We start from the raw sequence: 18393 nt of genomic DNA, 5'->3' as shown, positions 1-18393 counted from the left end.
AAAGAAAATACATTTGTCATGACAGATGGCTCTAAAATCAGCAATTATTTATGTGATAGCTATCTTTGAAGATCTTTGTATACTGCACAGTTCTTGAAAACTGAAGTTTAGTATTAAAAATCCAATGGTCAGTTTGTGACATGGAACAAGTTTATTTTTCTACGTATTTAATTCTTTTGATAAGAGACTGCCATAGTTGTATCGCGGATAGAATTATTATTATTATTATGGAAAAACTTTACAGTTATACAATTCCGACTTAGAAAGTACTAGACTGGATAAACCAAAGCAATTTTTAAAAACTGAATGTACTTTGTGCCATTATAAGTCACTGTTATGTTGCATCATTTCTAATCAGCTTGAACTGAATTGACTATTTCAAACCTGGACATAGGAGAAAAAATTAATTAACTTTCTGGTACAAGAAAACTGTTAAAAGAAAAGCATGTGGTTTCAAAAGAAAGCATTTCTCTATATAAGCTTCTATTTTAACAGCCAAGCAACAGTTTTCATGGCCTGTATGAGTGATTCTTATGGTACTGTGGCTATATTTTTAACCATTCAGTGAAATATACCTTTGTGGCTGTAATGGATTTTTCCAATGAATTCAGTCCAAGTTACATTCAGTTATTGACAGGTTTGCCATTAACATTATCAAATTATATCTTAATGTTAACTCCACAGATAATTGATTAGTCATAAGGTACCAACATAACTCTTTTGCCTCTTTCCTTTTCAAATTTTGCTGGCTAAATTTATGGATTTCCCTGCAACAATAAATAAAGTAATAAAGTTTTTCAATAAGCCTCATATTGGTACTTCATTATTGCAAAACTTTCATGTTGCCATCAACATGAATCTTAAAATCAGTCTTACTGTAACTGGATTCTAGTACATAGTCATGGAAATGATACTGCTGTTAGATACAAATGAATGAGATGATGAAAATTGTGGTCATCTCTCAGGGAAATATTTCTGTGACATAAAGTGACATTTTTCAAAAGATGGGACAAACTTGTTTAAGGGTAAGTTTAGAATTTGGGAAGAGCCCTTTTAGTGCAGATCAAAAGCTTGTCTATCCCTGATTCTATTCCAATCGGGTCCAATCAGTAGAAGTCTATAAACATAAGTTTGCAACAATTCTAGTAGTTACTGCTGGTGCTACCCTTTCCAAATTAATGTAAACTCTTTTCTAAAGTTGATGGCTGGCATTACTTTTTAGTAAAGTCTGTCTTTTAACTATGGTTGTATTTCTACAGTATATGAAATCATTGTTTGCTTAACCAAGGTTTGGGCTTATAGAAGATATTAAACCATAAAAGCTGGTTTATACATTACACTTTGGTTTAATCGCAAAACACAAATGCAACCTCTGTCTTTCAGGTATCTCTTAGCTGAGCTTACTTAGTTACAATCCATAAGGGACATTCCAAATGACTTTCTCTCAGACCACATTTTCTCAGGCTTCATCCTAACCTAGAGGTGTCAAACTGGCAGCCCGCAGGCCAGATGTATCACACACAAGCCATGCCCACCCCGGCTCTGCAAAGGCAAAAAATGTAATGATACGTCATGATAGTCACGTGATTCGATTGAGTTTGACACTTGTGTCCTAACCAATCACTCACAGAAGAAACAGTGCTAGTAGCTTCCCTATGCCTCAAGTTTCCTTCAGACTGAATTCCTATGGTCTTCAGATCTTTCCCCCATACATGCTGGCAGTATTGTTGTTTCTCTCGTGGTACAACTTGTGCCAGCCCCTTAGAAAGTCCTTTCTAATGGTAACTGAATTTTCAAACAATTGTTTTCTTTTCCAAAGTGAATTTTGTTATCTGCCCTATACCTATATAAATCAAGGCAACTTCTCCGAGCTTTATACTCTTCACAGACTATGAAGTTTCTCTTTCGTAAGCAACTGCTGTGTAGTTTTGTACAACACATATAACCATGGTTATTTTAAGTTTTCTTAATCCACATAGGATGCCCAATCACATGGGTTGGAGTCACGCAACCACAGAATCACAAATCAGTCAACCACATTTGCCTTTAGCATAGTAAATAGCAAAACCAGTCTTCTAGTTTAATGTTAGTTTAGTTACAGATTCCAAAAGGAATTGAAGTATCTACATTTCTTGGTGACAACAGTATCATTTGAGCTGTATATGTTATTGGCTTCTTTTAAAAAAAGAATACTGAATGCCTGTGCCAGCCGCAAATTGGCTAATTTTTAAGAGGTATTTGTTGAATCAAATCAAATTTTTATTTCTTGCAAATCTCTTCGTAACCATTTTCAACTTGTCCTAGTCTTTCTACTTACTGTGAACAGTAAGTAGCGTTACCTAGCTGGGCTAGGGCTGCATCAGCATTGCAGTTGCCCTTGGGGGGCTGGGTGGGTGTGGCCTGCTGGGTGGGTGTGGATGGAGTGGGTGTAGCCTACTGGGTGGGCATGGCCAGCTCTACATTGTTCGCGTCAATGGTGCCTGTGGGGGCCTGGATAGGAGTGGGACAGATCTGAGGGTCCCTGGCAGAAGGGGGTGGGACCAGGGCAAGTGCCAAGGCATGGTCCACTGGAGGAGCCTCACTGTTCCTCTCAGGCCATGCGAGGGGGGCTGGATGGTGGTGCGGCTGCCCGGAGCCCTGGGCAGCAGAGGTCAAATGCCCAGCCTGGCCCTCGAGCACCCATGGCACCAAGCCCAGCCCCACTTCCCCAAGGGGGCGCCCAGCTGCACTTATCTCCTCCTCAAGGCTGCTGCTGCTGTGCTTGCTCTCCTTAGCCAGGTTATTCATGATGGGTACCAGGGCAAAGTCAGAGGGAGACTGAATGTGTTTCAGCATAGATGGCCACCACAAAATTGTACATTGGCTCCCGGCCGGCTGGCCTGGGCCAAGGCCAAGGCAGTGGGAGCCGTTCCCTCACTGTTTTCAGGATGGCTTCGCGGGCCACATGAAACCACTTCACGGGCCGCATCCAGCCCCCAGGCCTTGTGTTTGACATGTCTGACCTAGCAGATATGAGACGTGGAATGGAAGATATGAGATGGATGACATTGCCAGCACTAGCTTGGTAAAATCAGGGGCCACCTTGTTTTAACATATATAGCTATAACATATTATAACAACTATACAGGTAGTCCTCGACTTACAACCACAATTGAGCCCCAAATTTCTATTGCTAAGCAAAACAGTTGTTAAGTGAGCTTTGCCCCATTTTATTACCATTCTTGCTGCAGTTATTAAGTGAATCACTGCAGTTGTTAAGTTAGTAACACAGTTACTAAGTGAATCTGCCTTCTCCATTGACTGCTTGTCAGAAGGTTGCAAAGGGTGATCACATGACCATCACCCCGGGACACTGCAACCGTCATAAATACAGGTCAGTTGCCAAGCATCGGAATTTTGATCACATGACCACAGGAATGCTGCAACAGTCGTGTGAAAAACGGTCATAAATCACCTTTTTCAGTGTCGGAACTTTGGTCACTAAACGAACTGCTGTAAGTCAAGGACTACCTGTAGTTATTTTTATATGTTCGGTAATTTAATCCCCACAGCTCTTTTCTGGATTATCACAAAGCCCTGAAATACATAATTTACTAATATTATTTAGAAGAACCTTTGGAGCACATATAGTTAGTGCATTTCCTCCCCTCTCTGGGTATCTTCAGATACATCTTTATTAAATCTTTCATTTTTAACAATTTTGTATCTTTTTGATTGGATGTTCTCATCATCATCCATGATCTTGTTCTCAGCTCATCCAAGGCCATCCTTTTATTTTTTTTACTGAAGTCTGTAATGTAAGATCAGCATCTGAGCTCCACCCAGTCCTGTGTCTATGAGTAGACAAAGTGAAAATTACCAGATTACAGATAGCTTGGCAACCAGCATGCATTTATGATAGTTGCAGTATCCCAGGATCCTGGGATTGTTCTTTCCAACCTTCTTGGGGAGTTTCTGACAAGAAAACTCAATGGGGGGGGGAGCCAGATTTGCTTAATGACTTAATGATTCATTTAAGAACTATAGTGATTCGCTTAACAACCATGGTAGAAAAAGTCATAAAATGGGGCATGTCTCACTTAACTGTCTTTCTTAGCAATGGACATTTTGGACTCAACCTTGGTTGAAAGTCAAGGACTACCTATATTGTTTTTTTTGTCAGGTTGATGGGGAACTCAGTTCCACTGACCACCAGGAAACAGGCACTAGATGAGCTGTTTTATCTTGTTTGGGATGTGTCAGACATAGCTCAATATTGTTTTGTAGGGTTCAAACCTTCTACCAAGAATTGAACTTGTGGGCCTTTGCACTTTAGATGATTATATAGAATGCATTAGCTATCCAGGTCCTGCAAATTGCAGGAAGGATATATATAAACTCTAACAGAATGGTGTATGTACCATCTAGCTTTCCTTAACCTCTCACAGCAGAGAGTCATAGATGCTACATTATTTAATGTCCTTTATACATGAGGTTTTGCTCTCCTTTTAGGGTCTCTGTGTGTGGGTTATTTCTCTACTTTTACACAGTGTATATCTTGTATGATGTTTTGCTTCTTTGATTTCTTCTGAAAAAAAAAGAGAACATTTGATAGAAAGCATTTCAGTTAAAAATGAATTAAATTAATAGGCATTTTTTTTAAACATTCTTTTTTTTGTTTCATTAGCATTTATAACTAGAGCTTTGGAAGATGCCCCTAAGAACTGAAAGTGGTACATATAGTCCTAGAACTCAAGTTGTGTCTGCAACTTGAGACAGGAGGACTTCATAGATGTATAAGAGGCCCTCCTAGCCCACCGGGCTTGTGATCATGTTGAGTTGAATGTCATCCGGTTGTAGTAATTGACTGCACTTCAGTTTCTAATACTACTCCTCCATTTCCCCCTTAGAGATTAATCATATACTTAGGCCACGTCTTGGTTTCCTGTTCAAAGCACTCTTGTGATATGAATTCCCCTTCATCCTCTTTCATAAAAGCGGATGCTGAATGGGCAGTTCAGCTATGTATTGACTTAAGAGAAACTAAGATTAATCCAGTCACCTATGGCACAAAAGAGCTGTGTCAGGGTTGCCTGTCCATCCAGCTTTCCCTTTCAATCCGTTCAACAAAAATGTACAAGAAATACGTGCATTTGCTTCTTTCAGAGCTGCAGAAATGCCCACTGAATGACCTTTTGGAGCAGACAAAATATTTCTGGACCACAGCATCTTCATTATGTTTGCAAGATCATAAACAGCATGCCCATATTTATAACACACTCATATATCCAAAGAAATATCTTCTAAATCTAATTGCTATCCAGATGGCCTGTTTTATAGAGCTGCATGTTTCAATCACGATTCAGAATTAAGTATTCACCTTACTACTTTATCCTCAGCATAACCATATTGTCTAAGAAATATTGAGTTCATTTACATATATCACTAAATCAAGATTTTCTAACCACTGTTTGTTGATGAAGCAAAAATCTGAGTCAAAGTGGCTATGTTCACACATCATACTAACCCCAAACCAAAACACAGTACATCTTAGAATTATTTGTGAATCAGGCCACTGAGAGCAGAAGCAGACCTCCGAAACAGAAGAGCTAAATCTTCAGAGGTTTTCAAGAAAGATTGGAGAACCATGTGTCTGCGATGTTATAAGGGCTCCTACCTTGGACAGGGGGTTAGAGTAGAAGACCTCCAAGGTCCCTTCAAGATTTTATGAAATCAGAATAATTGCTACAATTAATCTTACCTGGACCTCCTTAGGCATATTAAACTAGATAAAAAGTTCTTATGCTTAGATGTAAACATATTGTACCTGCACTGCAAATAGTGTGGTGGCAGGAAAGCTTGCAGTTTTCTTGCTCGCTTTGTTGCCATCAAATGGGTACCCAGAGTTTTGTAGGTGTGATAGGCTTAGCTAGGAAATGTTTTTCTCTCTTAACACTTGTTAAACCCACAGAATTAATTCTACCCTCATCTACCCTTAGAAAATATCCCTTTTTTTCAAGCCCTTCTAAAGTCCTTGACCTATAATATAGAAATAGATCTGTACAGTTGTGCAGTTAACCTTAAGTCTGAATAAAATAAAAGGTAATTCTCATTTAGTAGCCACAATTGGGACTGGCAACTCAGTTGTTAAGTGAAGCCGTCACTAAGTGACATTGCAACCGTATTTATGATCTTACTTCAGGTCTTACAGGCCTGCAGGATTGTTCACAAATATGTGAAAAAAACTTTTAAAATTTTTTTAAAGGGTGGTATAAACTAGTAGAATTAAGAAAAAGAAAAAACTGGAAGAAATCAAAGAGAAAGTTAGAAGTGGAAGAAAGGCCGGAAAGGTGAACGAAAAATAGAAAAGGAAGTAGCTTCCAATCTTCTTGATAGCAGTTATAAGTACAATTATAAATTTACCTCTAAATCTATGGTAACAGCATCTTCTCTTCTTTCTATAATCTATTCTGTATAATAATCTAAACTATAAATCATAAGTTCATTTTTTTGTGTTGTGCAAAATGTCCACAAAGGGTTTCCAGTCAACAATAAACTTAGATATTGTCTTTTCTCTAATCCAGTGGTGGCGAACCTATGGCACGCGTGCCAGAGGCGGCACTCGGAGCCCTCTCTGTGGGCACACGTGCCGTTTCCCCAGCCTTGCCTCCTCCCATGACCCCCTCCTCACCAGCATCCCCCCTGGAGGAGAGTCGCGCCCAAGCGTGGCCCACGCGGAGCAGCGCAGCCAAGGACATGGCAGCCAGGCAGCCTAGACAAGACTCTGCCCTCACACTCCATCGCGCACAGTTGATGCTGAGGGCGCGGGCAGAGGCGTGGCCGTAATGATGCTGCTGGTCTGCCTGGGCGATCTGCGGTGGGCCCTGGAGGCGGTGAGTGGCCCTGCGGGCAGGTGGGGTGGGGGCAGGGCAGGGGGTGGAGCAGGGGCAGGGCCAGTTTTTGGGCACTCGGTCTCTAAAAGGTTCGCCATCACTGCTCAAATCAAAGAAGTCAATTCGATCATCTCAGTGAGCTCCATCATCTTCACCAACCATTCCTCCATTGTGGATAATGCTGAATCTTTCTATCGTGCATACAATAATCTTGCTGCAGTTACCAAATATAATAACAGAATTCCACAATGCTTTTTCAACTGTTTGTCCATCAATCCCAAAAGAAAAACAGTTTTAAAATTCTCTGCATCAGTATGTGCATTTGAATCCAAATTTGTTTAGTTTTTTTTTACACATCCACCAAACATGATAAAATGTCGCTTCCTGTTGTTCACATTTCTTACATAATTTGAAGAGAACTTCAATAAATAATAGAGAACCACTGACATCTGCATCCACCAGCTTTTTTCTTGATTTTTACATTCTCCTTGACAAAATTCTATCATCTTACAATAAGTTAACTATCTGTGCTTGCCTATTATTTCTCGGATATGAAATTCTTTTTGTGCTGAAAACCACAAATGTGTTTTTGGATACAACCTCAATTTTATCTATTCTGTATTCTCAATATGGCACACCTAACATAATAATTTTTAGTAGCCATGTTAACTTTGACTTTGCTATACCACAAATATCCATGACATCCAAAACTGAAAAACTGAAAACTTTTTAGTTCTCAATAGCACCCACTCATGCATCCAAACCAAACAGCAAGCTGCAAAACACAATTTCCTGTTGTAGTTTTTTGTTTATCCTCCACTGACTCCTCCATTTGAATCTCTTCTAATTCTTAAAATTTTCTCGATATTTCTTCCCCTTCTGGACAGAATTCAATCAAACCTGTGCTGTTTAAAAGTAAAAATCATACCTTCCAATTTGCCTCACTGAAATATCTCAGTGAAAAAATAATTTAAGAACAATTATACATCTGTATGATCAATCTTCAGTCTTGTAATTTAAATGCTACTGCAAAACTTGATCCCTTGCCTTCTTTCTGTTACATTGCACCAAAACATCCTTTGAAACATTTCTCATTTTTGCAAATCTATTATTTATTCTATATATTTTACTAATTATTTTGCCTCTGTATCCATTTCATTCTAATCCCCAAAATGGCTAAAACCTTAATAATATCTTCACCAGAATGTTCTGAGATTACTCTAAATCTCAAAAAAAAAATCCATCTCTCAATTCAATAGTCAGATTGTCTAGTTTTCTTTGCAACTCTCTATCTATAGCTTCTGCTTTACTCTCAAAATTTCCACTTCGTCATGAATGTGGTTTACGTGTCCAGACACTTCTTTTACAGAACTTTTCCTCTTCTTAACTTTCTTCTTTCATCTATCCTTTCATCTTTCATCCATTCTTTTTTCAAAAGTGACAATTTAGTATCAAGTGACATAGCTTTCTTACTGGCCAGTGGCTCCAACATTTTCTGATGCAAATCTGGTGTAATTCTTCCCTCTGTGGGTTGCTGTAGTGATCCTCCCCTCCATTTTTGCTGCTTCTTTGGTGGTTGCCATTATGATCCAAAAATGCAAGTGCTTCAAATAAGAGAACAATAAAAAATAAGCTCCCCCCTCCTTTTTTTGTCTTCCTCTGCCTTTAATACTTTTGCTTCAAGTGGCACTCCATAGTTATGGTCAGCATCACCGTCTGGCTCATATTGCTATTATCTTTTGTGTACAAAATCCGCCAGTTGCTTAGCCCTAATCGTAAAACAAATAGGATTAGATTGGATCAGATTGGATTTAGCAAGGTACATGATCCCAATAATTACAGTGGGTATCTTTTAGTGTTAATAATCAACTTTGCCAATTTGGCTTGGTTGAAAAAACATGGATAAACCAATCACATGTGAATGGGCGAGGCCAATAATCAGAAGGGTTTGTTTGCCTTTGCATGCATTTTTGTGGGTTTTTGGTGAATTTTTTTAGGTATTTAATAATTTTTACCTTCTGCCCACCTAGCCATTCAAAAGCATGCAAATGCAAGTAGGTTAATAGGTACCGTTTCAGTAACAGCATTCTGTGTGCCCTTAGCATTGCTGGCTTAGCATTGCTGGATGTGGAATTCTGGGAGTTGAAGTCCACATGCCTTAAAATTGTCAAGGTTGAGAAACACTGCGCTTAGCATATAGCCATGACCACTGAAATTTTCTTTGGACAATGCTGGGCACTCTCGGTTATGAAACGAAGATGAGCATCCTGCCCTAGAGTTGGACACGATTGACAGGGAAACCTTTACCTTTGCTACCAGAAAAGACTGGCATCCAATTGAGTCAAAGACAGGTGCTATCTGACAATACACAGATTAGGTTGCCAGTCAATGTTTCAAGCTAAAGTTACTGCATTGGCATTTTTTCACAGCCTAGTGAGATTCTGTCAGGGAGTGGAACTGAGCAGCCATAAATCAAGTAATTTACTCAGAGTCAGCTCATAAACCATAAATCAGTCTTTAGCTCTTCATCAATTGCAAGGAGCTAGGCAAACACAGCAGCCTACCATTGGGGGTTTGGACTCAAGTCCATCTCTGAAGTTAAGAAGTCACATTATGGGGATAATGTATCATTTATCATTTAAAATTGTTCACAAAGAATAAGCCTGCAGAATAACCTTCTATACACTACCACTTTTATTCCCATGCCTCGCTTGAGCACATCTGAGATGTCTACCTTCACTGTGAAATCTTATGAAAATCTGGATTCTTGAGGACTGATGCTAGGCATATAGCTTGCTTCAAACTCTGAAAATCTTTCTCATACTTCATGTGTTTAACCTTCTTAGTAAGATCAGTTAAGAGATATACTTTATTTGACCTCCGGTTTGCCATTGTGGCTACCGCGGCCGCTGGAAGGCAAGCTCCATCTTCCACGTTTGGTTTTGCTTCGCTGGGGGAACCTGGAAAGGGTCAAAAGTCACCCTGTATGGGCAACGAGCAAGGAGGGGACCCCTGCTTGATCACTGGAGAGCGGCAGCCCTTCCGCTCGATCCGGGGCAGCCCTCCAAACTGGCGGAGGAAAGACCGGCCATAGTAATATGGCTTGTCACTAGGCTGCAGACAGCCGAAGTCAAACTCACCACCAAGCACTTTGAAAGCAACGCGGATGAAACTGGATGAGATCCGATCTTCTCTTTATCCTAAGTATTTTCTTTTCCTGTAAAAGCTGCCCAAAGTATCTTTCCCCGTGAGGAGAGAGGGAAGGGAATTTCTATCCCACCCTCTAAGAATAGTGGTGACTGACTACCCAGGGGAATCAAAGCAATAAAAGAACAACTTTAATCTAATTGGATTTATATGTTCCTGAAACTTGGGCACCAAAAATTTTCTTATTTTTATTGGAGACTTTTGCTTTTATCTACAAAAAAGAAATAAAATTGGGAAAAGGATTATAAAAAATTTGGACTTAAAAAACTTTAAATGGCATCAGTGACATCTTGTGGCAAAATTTGGTATTACAACTTGTTATTTCCTAAAAGAGACTTGTCTCGAAGCCCAGACTTTAGATAAGACTCTTTTGACCTTGGCACCACTTATGAGAAATTCAGCTGTAAACAGCTGGGTGGCATAAGTGGCCTACTTGAACTATGAATGTAAAACTTTACTGACTTTCAGAGTTATATGTGGGGAATTGCCTTCCTATCTCCTTATTTGAGGAACATTGGTTACTATATGAGATGATGAAATACCTTAGACTATAAAATCTTGATTGACAAACGACTTCTACTATAAAGACTATCTATAAACACGTGAAAGATAGATCCCATTTTGTTGTTAGTTGCGAAGTCGTGTCCGACCCATTGCGACCCCATGGACAACGTTCCTCTAGCTCTTCCTATCCTCTACCATCTTCTGGAGTCCATTTAAGCTCACGCCTACTGCTTCAGTGACTCCATCCAGCTACCTCATTCTTTGTCATCCCCTTCTTCTAGTTATAAAATTATTTTTAACATCTGATTTTAAAGTCCTCAACTTAACACCTTATTAAAAGAATATGAATGAAGACCAGGAAAAGATCATTTCCATGTTGAAGGCAATACATGAAACCATTCTTTCAGCTTGTGATAAAATAAGACCTAACATAAAAGAACAAGATGCCAGCTTAGATACACAAACCCAAACTTTGACTACAACCAAAAAACTAACAACGCAGAAGATAACAGAAGTGGAACAATCAAATATTAAGACAGAGGACTCAATTGACCAACAAATACAGTTAATGGAAAATCCAGAAAAGAGAGTGACAACACTGAAAATGGAAAAGACTTTCTATATAAATCAGAAGATTTATATGAGAAAGAAGAACAGACTGAATGGAAGATAAACATATCAGGGCAATTATGGGGAATTGGAATAATAGGGAGACAACTTAATGAATACAAATGGGCTATCCCTTCCCCAAAAAATGGCAATTAAATGGTCTCCTTTATTTCAAATAACATATATAATAATAGAGGAAGATCTATTTGACGATCTAAAAGCACTAATATGGAAGGCTAGTTGGCAAAGAAAGCAAGCAAGCCATAAAGCTGAATAAAATTGGGGTTTTGATTTATTAGAGGGAATTTCATATTATCAATTAGAGGGTTAAAGGGAGAAGTTGAGATAAGGGGAATTTTGGTCATTAGATTTAAAATATTTGGAATATTTAGTTGAAAATAAGGATTTTATCTGTTTAATATTTAAAAATTAGACCTAAAAATTAATTATTATGAATATGTTTGATTTATTGATTAACCCAGGCAATATATATATAATGGTTTTGGTTTATTAAAGGGGATATTATTAAGTAGATGATTTAATATGATGGGAAATAGATAACTTTTAGGAAATAGAACAAGACTATACTCAAATAGATAAAATGTGTATTTTGAATATTAGATTCTGTTATGAATTGAGATAAGGGAAATTTTGGTTACCTAAAGCCTGAAAATTATAAATACCAAAGGTTAAACTGGAATATTGATAGGAAACTAAAAATTGGGGGAAAATTAATAACAGGATATGGATTGTTTATGAAGATTGACTATAAAAAGTAATTAAGATATGTATAAGCTAAAAATTTATTGATAAATGTAATGATGTTTTTACTGAGTTGATATAATAAGAACTGTATTAGCTTAAATACGAGACAGTAGATGTTAAGGAAAAAAGAAAGGAAATATTTGATGTTGTAATTTGAGATTTATACTAAAGATTTTTATATGTTATCGAACTATTGATTAACCCAGCCACCACGTTGCTTTTTAAATACTTAAGCGTAAAATTGGAAAACTAATAAAATATTATTTTTTTAAAAAAGAGATATACTTTATTTGACTGGTGATTTGCTTTCCCTGACTTGTTCTGGACTTTCCTGTGCTTTATTTTCAACTGAAACAGAGCTGCTTTTTCCAGTTATAGCTAGTATCCCTCCTCCCAAAATCAACAGTTAGTGAATCTTTAAAAGCGCTATTACACACAATTGCAGAAAAGGCCGTAATGCAGTTAAACTGCATTGTGAGACCCAACAGCTTCCAAGTCTCAAGAAGTCCTATTTCTTCAAGGTCTCTGGTCTTTTATGTGAAGTTTATGCTGTATCTGTGATGTATGCAATTTGCTATATTTTACTTGTATTTTATGAGTTTGTGATTGTAAAGTACTACCAATCCTGCTGCTAGGGAGTAAGCGTGGAGCAGGGGAAGCATTTGGAAAACATGAATAAAACAATTATATTTTATTCTCAGTATGCAGATGTTGTCTGGAGTACTACATTCAGTTTTAGAGGTTACACTCCTACATTCTGGCTAGTAATTTTTGGAATTGCTTTCCAAAATGTCCAGAAAGTACAAGGCAGGAAATCTTGATGCAGATAAAATGAAAAATATTTAAATGTCGACAGTCAAGTGAAACAGATTTCAATTGCAATATTGCCCAGTCTTATGGGAAATAAAGGTAGCTCTATACATGATTGCTAGAAGTTAAATAAAACCTGAGCTGTTTACTGAGCCTTTAGTGGATTGTAATAATTTTTGCATGTTTGCTGCTTTTATTTTCTTGTGATTTTACAGCAGAGCTAATGTTTTTTCAAAAAAAACCCTGTAATCTAGCTTGATGGCTTTCCTTGACAGAAAAGCAGTACTAAAATAGAGCAAATAGTAAAAGCCAATAAATACTGTAACTGCATCTAAGAAACCAATATTCTTGCAGAAAAGCCAAGTAAACTCAACAGTTACTTATTTTATTAACAAAATTAATGAACTAATGGATACATCTCAGAGATAAGACATCTGTTTCTCTACTGCTTTAGGATGTCTAAGTTAAATCTTATATTTAAATCAAGATTTCAAGTGAACATTAAGAAAAATATTTTGATAACGGTGTCTTGTAAAAAGGCTAAAATTAATTTTAATAGGAAATTGGGTCCCAAGAATTGTTTTCTAGAGAAAAGTACAGCACACCGTCCTTTAGATGTGGACTTGGTCTTGGGCAGCTGGAAGATTGAGGCACATCATAGAATATACACATAACATCATTGACCATGGGTTATATATTAGAGGTTTTCGGATTTTCACCTCAGATTATTAGCTTTACATGCTCAGAGTCTGGGTATTTTGGGGACTGCCTCTTCTCCAACGGTTTCAACCCATCTTGCAACATTTGGCAAGGTGAACATATACCAGGTCCCTTTTGGGGATTTAGAAGATGTGCTTTCTTGCTCAAGGTGAACAGTATACATGAAGTTGGATAGCCTTGAACCTGTTGGTCCCTTTGGAACTCTTAAAAATCTGGTTCTTCCCTCAGTTTATAATAAAAGTGTTAATAGAGCCCAGTTTGTGTTTTTACCCTTGCTGAGTGAGACATTTTACATGGCATAGTTTACTCTTTTTTTCCTATTGTTTCTATATAAATCTCTTTTTATAATTAACTGCCCAGATTTACTGGATTAATTTGGATGCCATACAAGCAATCCATCCGCCTTGTAATTTGTTGTATTCTAACAACAAAAGTTTTATCTAAGCAACATGTGCATCTTCAAAGCAATAAGGTTCTCTAGCTAATTTTCCTTGGGTCCAATCTTTGGTGGCAATTGGGACTATAATCTCCTTGGATTTCTCCTTTTGCTTAACAAAGTTACCTGTGCAATGTACAAGGACGAGAAAAATGATTACAACAGAAGATGAATAAAACAGAATTATGGCTGTTGTAAATTTATTGAAAAAAGGGTGAGCGTCATACTCAATTTCCAACATGAAGAATTCATGGCAATGGATGATTTATAAATGGGATAGAAATGATTTAGGGCTGTGCCAATCTTTTCCCACCCAGCATATACTTAAACTCTCAGAAACTGTTGGTAAATGCCAATGTTATGTTTTATTTTTCATCACATAATCCTTTTAAACCTCAGCCACAAATGGATGATTGATAGAAATAAACATTCAGCAAAAGGCATTAAATGAAGGTATAAAATACAGGATATATAGAAAGACAATCAGTGCTTCATCCCAACAAGACAGAGAGAGTAAACATGATCTTTCCCAACCCCCTCATCACTGTCTTTTCTTTTAAAAGACCCCCAAATTCAAGTGACTTGTTTTTATTATATGTAAACAACATCATGAATTAAAAATGGACCATGAGGTAATCTATATTCTATGGAGGTACAGGTTTAAAAACACTAGATAAAAACACAATATTCAAAACACATAGGTATCAGTGTTCACTTTGGTCTCCGGTTATTTAATTCATTTACTACAGTAATATACAAATTCAAGTCAATCTGATAATACTTGTCAGCCATATTGTTAAGCAGTAGGAAACTGAAAGAGGTAGTCACCATTGTAATGGTTTTTCTTAGTTTGCCACTGTAGGTTAGCAATAGTTTAGAGCAAATGTCCTAACTCTTCTAATATTCAACTTCATTCTCATTTTCTTATGCTGGATGTCACATTGGACCTTCATGTGAGCAAGCTGTGTGCTAGGGAAAGTAGCTTGACACTTACTTCCCTAAATATAAATATTTAGTCAGGAACTATTGATGCTGAAAATGGAGCTTAGATTAATACACCCTTAAAACATCTGTCTGTCAGGCCCTCATGCCCCGAATTTGTTTAATCAAAGTCTAGATGTCAGGAGTTTGATCCATCTGCATCAGAGGACTGAATTTATATTCACACATTGCTTATTTTCAACATCTTTGGTCTGATGCAGGGCATTGTGAAAAATTGTTGAAGCTCCCTTTGTCAGCATCTTGTTGCCAACTGGTCATGATGGCAGAATAACACTACTAGCCTATCTTCAAAAAGGCTGGTGATATAAAACAGAACAAGATACATTTAACAAGTCTTTAAAAGTGACCAAAGACAAAGTCATCAAATCTCATTAAAGACATCTAGCAAAATTAAATCCTGCGCATCCGCACACATTTTCCCAATGACATTCACTTCCATCATAACTAAAGGGGAAGAAAAACACACATATATTCTTTTTGATAAACATTTCTCACAGATAAATTAATTTAAATTAGTTTAAGACTTAATGAGATCTTTCCACTTTATACTTTTTCATACAAAAGTCACCAGGTCTATAACACTTTTATGGATCTCTATCCACAAAATTACATAAAGAAAGTAACTTTGGGGTAGTACTAAGACAAATTAAGATCTTTTTAACGGAGTAGCCTGTATTTAGCAAAAGAATCACATCCTTATAGAGCTAATTGTACAATCAAATAGCACCTAAGTAATTGTCCTCTTATCTTTTTCCCTCTGAGATATTTTTTTAAAGTTGCTAGTCAAGTGTGCACAGCTCCTACTGATTTCACTATATGAGACCAGTTGTGGAGCACAAGGGCCTCAATTCTAGGGCAAGGAGACATAGAAAACATTTGTGCAAGTGAGAGTCCCATTGCAATTAATATGACTGACTTGCTGTTTCAAGTTTTGGCTTAGTCACATTAGAAAGTTCAAAAAGTTTCAGAAAACTCAATGCCAACAAGAGTTCAGGATGCTGTTGAAAGCGACGATTCCTAAACAAGGCAATTTAAAATAAAATATTTTAATTTTGCAGTAAAATTGTAAATCTTAAAAGCTTTAAAGGTTTTGGCATCTATCATTCAAACATGAATTGTGCTCATGTATTTTTGTTTTTTTCTTAGCCACTTATAACTTTTACAGAGGTTAAGTGTTGGTCTACTCAGCTATTATGTCTTTATACTGGGGGCTAAAAAGCGCAAACTGGATTTGCACACATCCTGTTAGCATTTGTTTAGTAATTCCCACAATGGGTGGAGCCAAATACTTAAGGCTTTGCACGTGTGCTTTGAGGGTGGACATGTTAAAGAACAAAACAAATGCCTTAAAGCTTGCAGGTCCTTAAACCAAAGCTCGGTAAAGCTGACTGAAGTTATACCTTGTGAAGTTACACCTGAGGGGAGAAAGTAGGGTTGCACTCCCAGCATCTTGGGGATTTTGGCCTTTGGCTGTAACCTTCACCATAACTCTGAGGGCAAAAAGGTGGGAGGAGAGGCTCTTGGGCATTCTCATTGCCCAGCTATCTCTACCTTGATGGGAGGCCTCTGTGCACAGATCATGCTTCCCTGTTCACAGGGTGGGAAGGCCAGGAATGGTTGCAGTTGGGGCATCAGTCCACTCTTGCAGTCAATGGAACGGCAACTGTGATTTATTAACTCAGTCTCCTTGTTTGGACATCATATGAGACTGCAGTCTAATTGCCGTTCACCGGTTGGAAATGGATCTTGTTTTACAAGCTATGTTTAAACCTGGTTCAGATGTCAGTGGGAAACATGATTTAACAAATCACACTTATCTTTCCTTGTATCTGGGTCTGCAGAGAGAGGTGAGGAGGGGAATGAGGGCGCCATGCTGAAACCCAAAGCTCTTTCTGCTCTGAGATTGCCTGATTTGGGCCATGGGATTATTTAGGCCAGACAAAAGCCTAGGGCTGGGCAGCCTATTCTTGCTGGAGCCTGCCCATTATCAAAGCAATGAAACCTAGGAGAGCATTACTTTGGAACAATATAGTTTTTCCATGTCCCTTACAAACTGGCAAACATACTGAAATGGGATAAATATGAGAAAAATATAGTATCACTCTCACTAGGAGTCTGCTAGTTGATTACATAACTGCTTATTATTTACTTTCAGCAGATAATTATACCTTACAACAGAAAGCAAGAAAAAAAAACCTAACAATTCTCTTGCCATCCAGGAATAATGAGTTAATTAGTTAATTCCCACATTTTGGTTCTTTCTTAGAGGGGAAGAAAATTCCTACTGGTATATCAACAGCACCTCTTTCTCTGTCAACCAGGTAGAAAAATTTAAATTTCAAGAGAGACTCTCACATCATTTCAAACAGCTGCATCGTTTTCAAAACTAAATATCATTGTAATATATGTTGCACAAACAATTTTTTTTTAAAGTAGAGGTATGTACCATAGAATCAAAAGCCACATTTAAGGCCAGAGCAACACACAGGTATTGCTTCTGTGGTAAGTATGAGGTAGTTGTTTGCTGTAAACAGAAATAACTATATTCTTCCCTATATTAACAATGTGGCATAGAAATTCAGGAACGGGGAGACATTGCCCTGCCCACAGCCCTGAAAATCAGCCATGCTTATGATGTCAAGTTATACGTGTTCACTTCAATACATGGGAAATATCATGCGAAAAGTTGATATCTTGAGTCATAAGAAACTCATTAGTAAACAGAGGTAGTTACAATCATTAGCACATAACATGTATATAATAGCACGGTACATAGCAGTATCAAAGCATTTTTGGTTTGTTCTGAACAAGCAAGCAATCTGTAAAAGAAAAGAAAAATAATAATTACATGCCATTTTCCCTGAGCAAGGTTCTTTGTCCTGAGAAGGATATTTTGCAATTGTGACCATCCTCCAATATACAAAAATAAAATGTAAACTTTTAATAGGTCTGCTAGGCTCTCTTAGCAATTCAGTCTGTGGCTGCTGGAACTACTTATTTCACTCAAAAAAAAAAAAGTAATTCTGGAATTTTAAAGTAGCTAAACAGAGAATGGCCAGTTTTCAAATCCACCATTTCCATATTGCTCTCTAAATAAAGGTCAACAAATTTTGCTTTATATTTTCAAAGTGACCTTACCCTTGACATTGTTGCTGTTTTATAACCCAGTTATTATATCTACTAAAAGATTAGGCCACGCCACTTCGATTTGTCTACATAACTTAAATAAGTTTACAATCCTTGCATAAGGCAAGGAAGGAGTTCTCTATACATACATCACATTCAGTATCGTCAAAATAAAAACAAAATAAAACCCAAAAAACCAAAACACCCCACTTTGCATTAAAGTTCACTGAAAACTTCAGTATAAACCACCGAGATTCTTCTTTCCCTCCAGCACTGCTATGGATTTGAAGCAAATTTTCATCATTGGAATTGGACCTACCTTTAGGCTACTGAGGCATTTTC

This window comes from Protobothrops mucrosquamatus, unplaced genomic scaffold (assembly GCF_001527695.2).
Source record: "Protobothrops mucrosquamatus isolate PMUCROS unplaced genomic scaffold, P.Mucros_1.0 scaffold_58, whole genome shotgun sequence".
NCBI classification, from domain to species: domain Eukaryota; kingdom Metazoa; phylum Chordata; class Lepidosauria; order Squamata; family Viperidae; genus Protobothrops; species Protobothrops mucrosquamatus.
The sequence above is the reverse complement of the archived record's forward strand: the minus strand, read 5'-3'. Positions refer to the sequence as shown.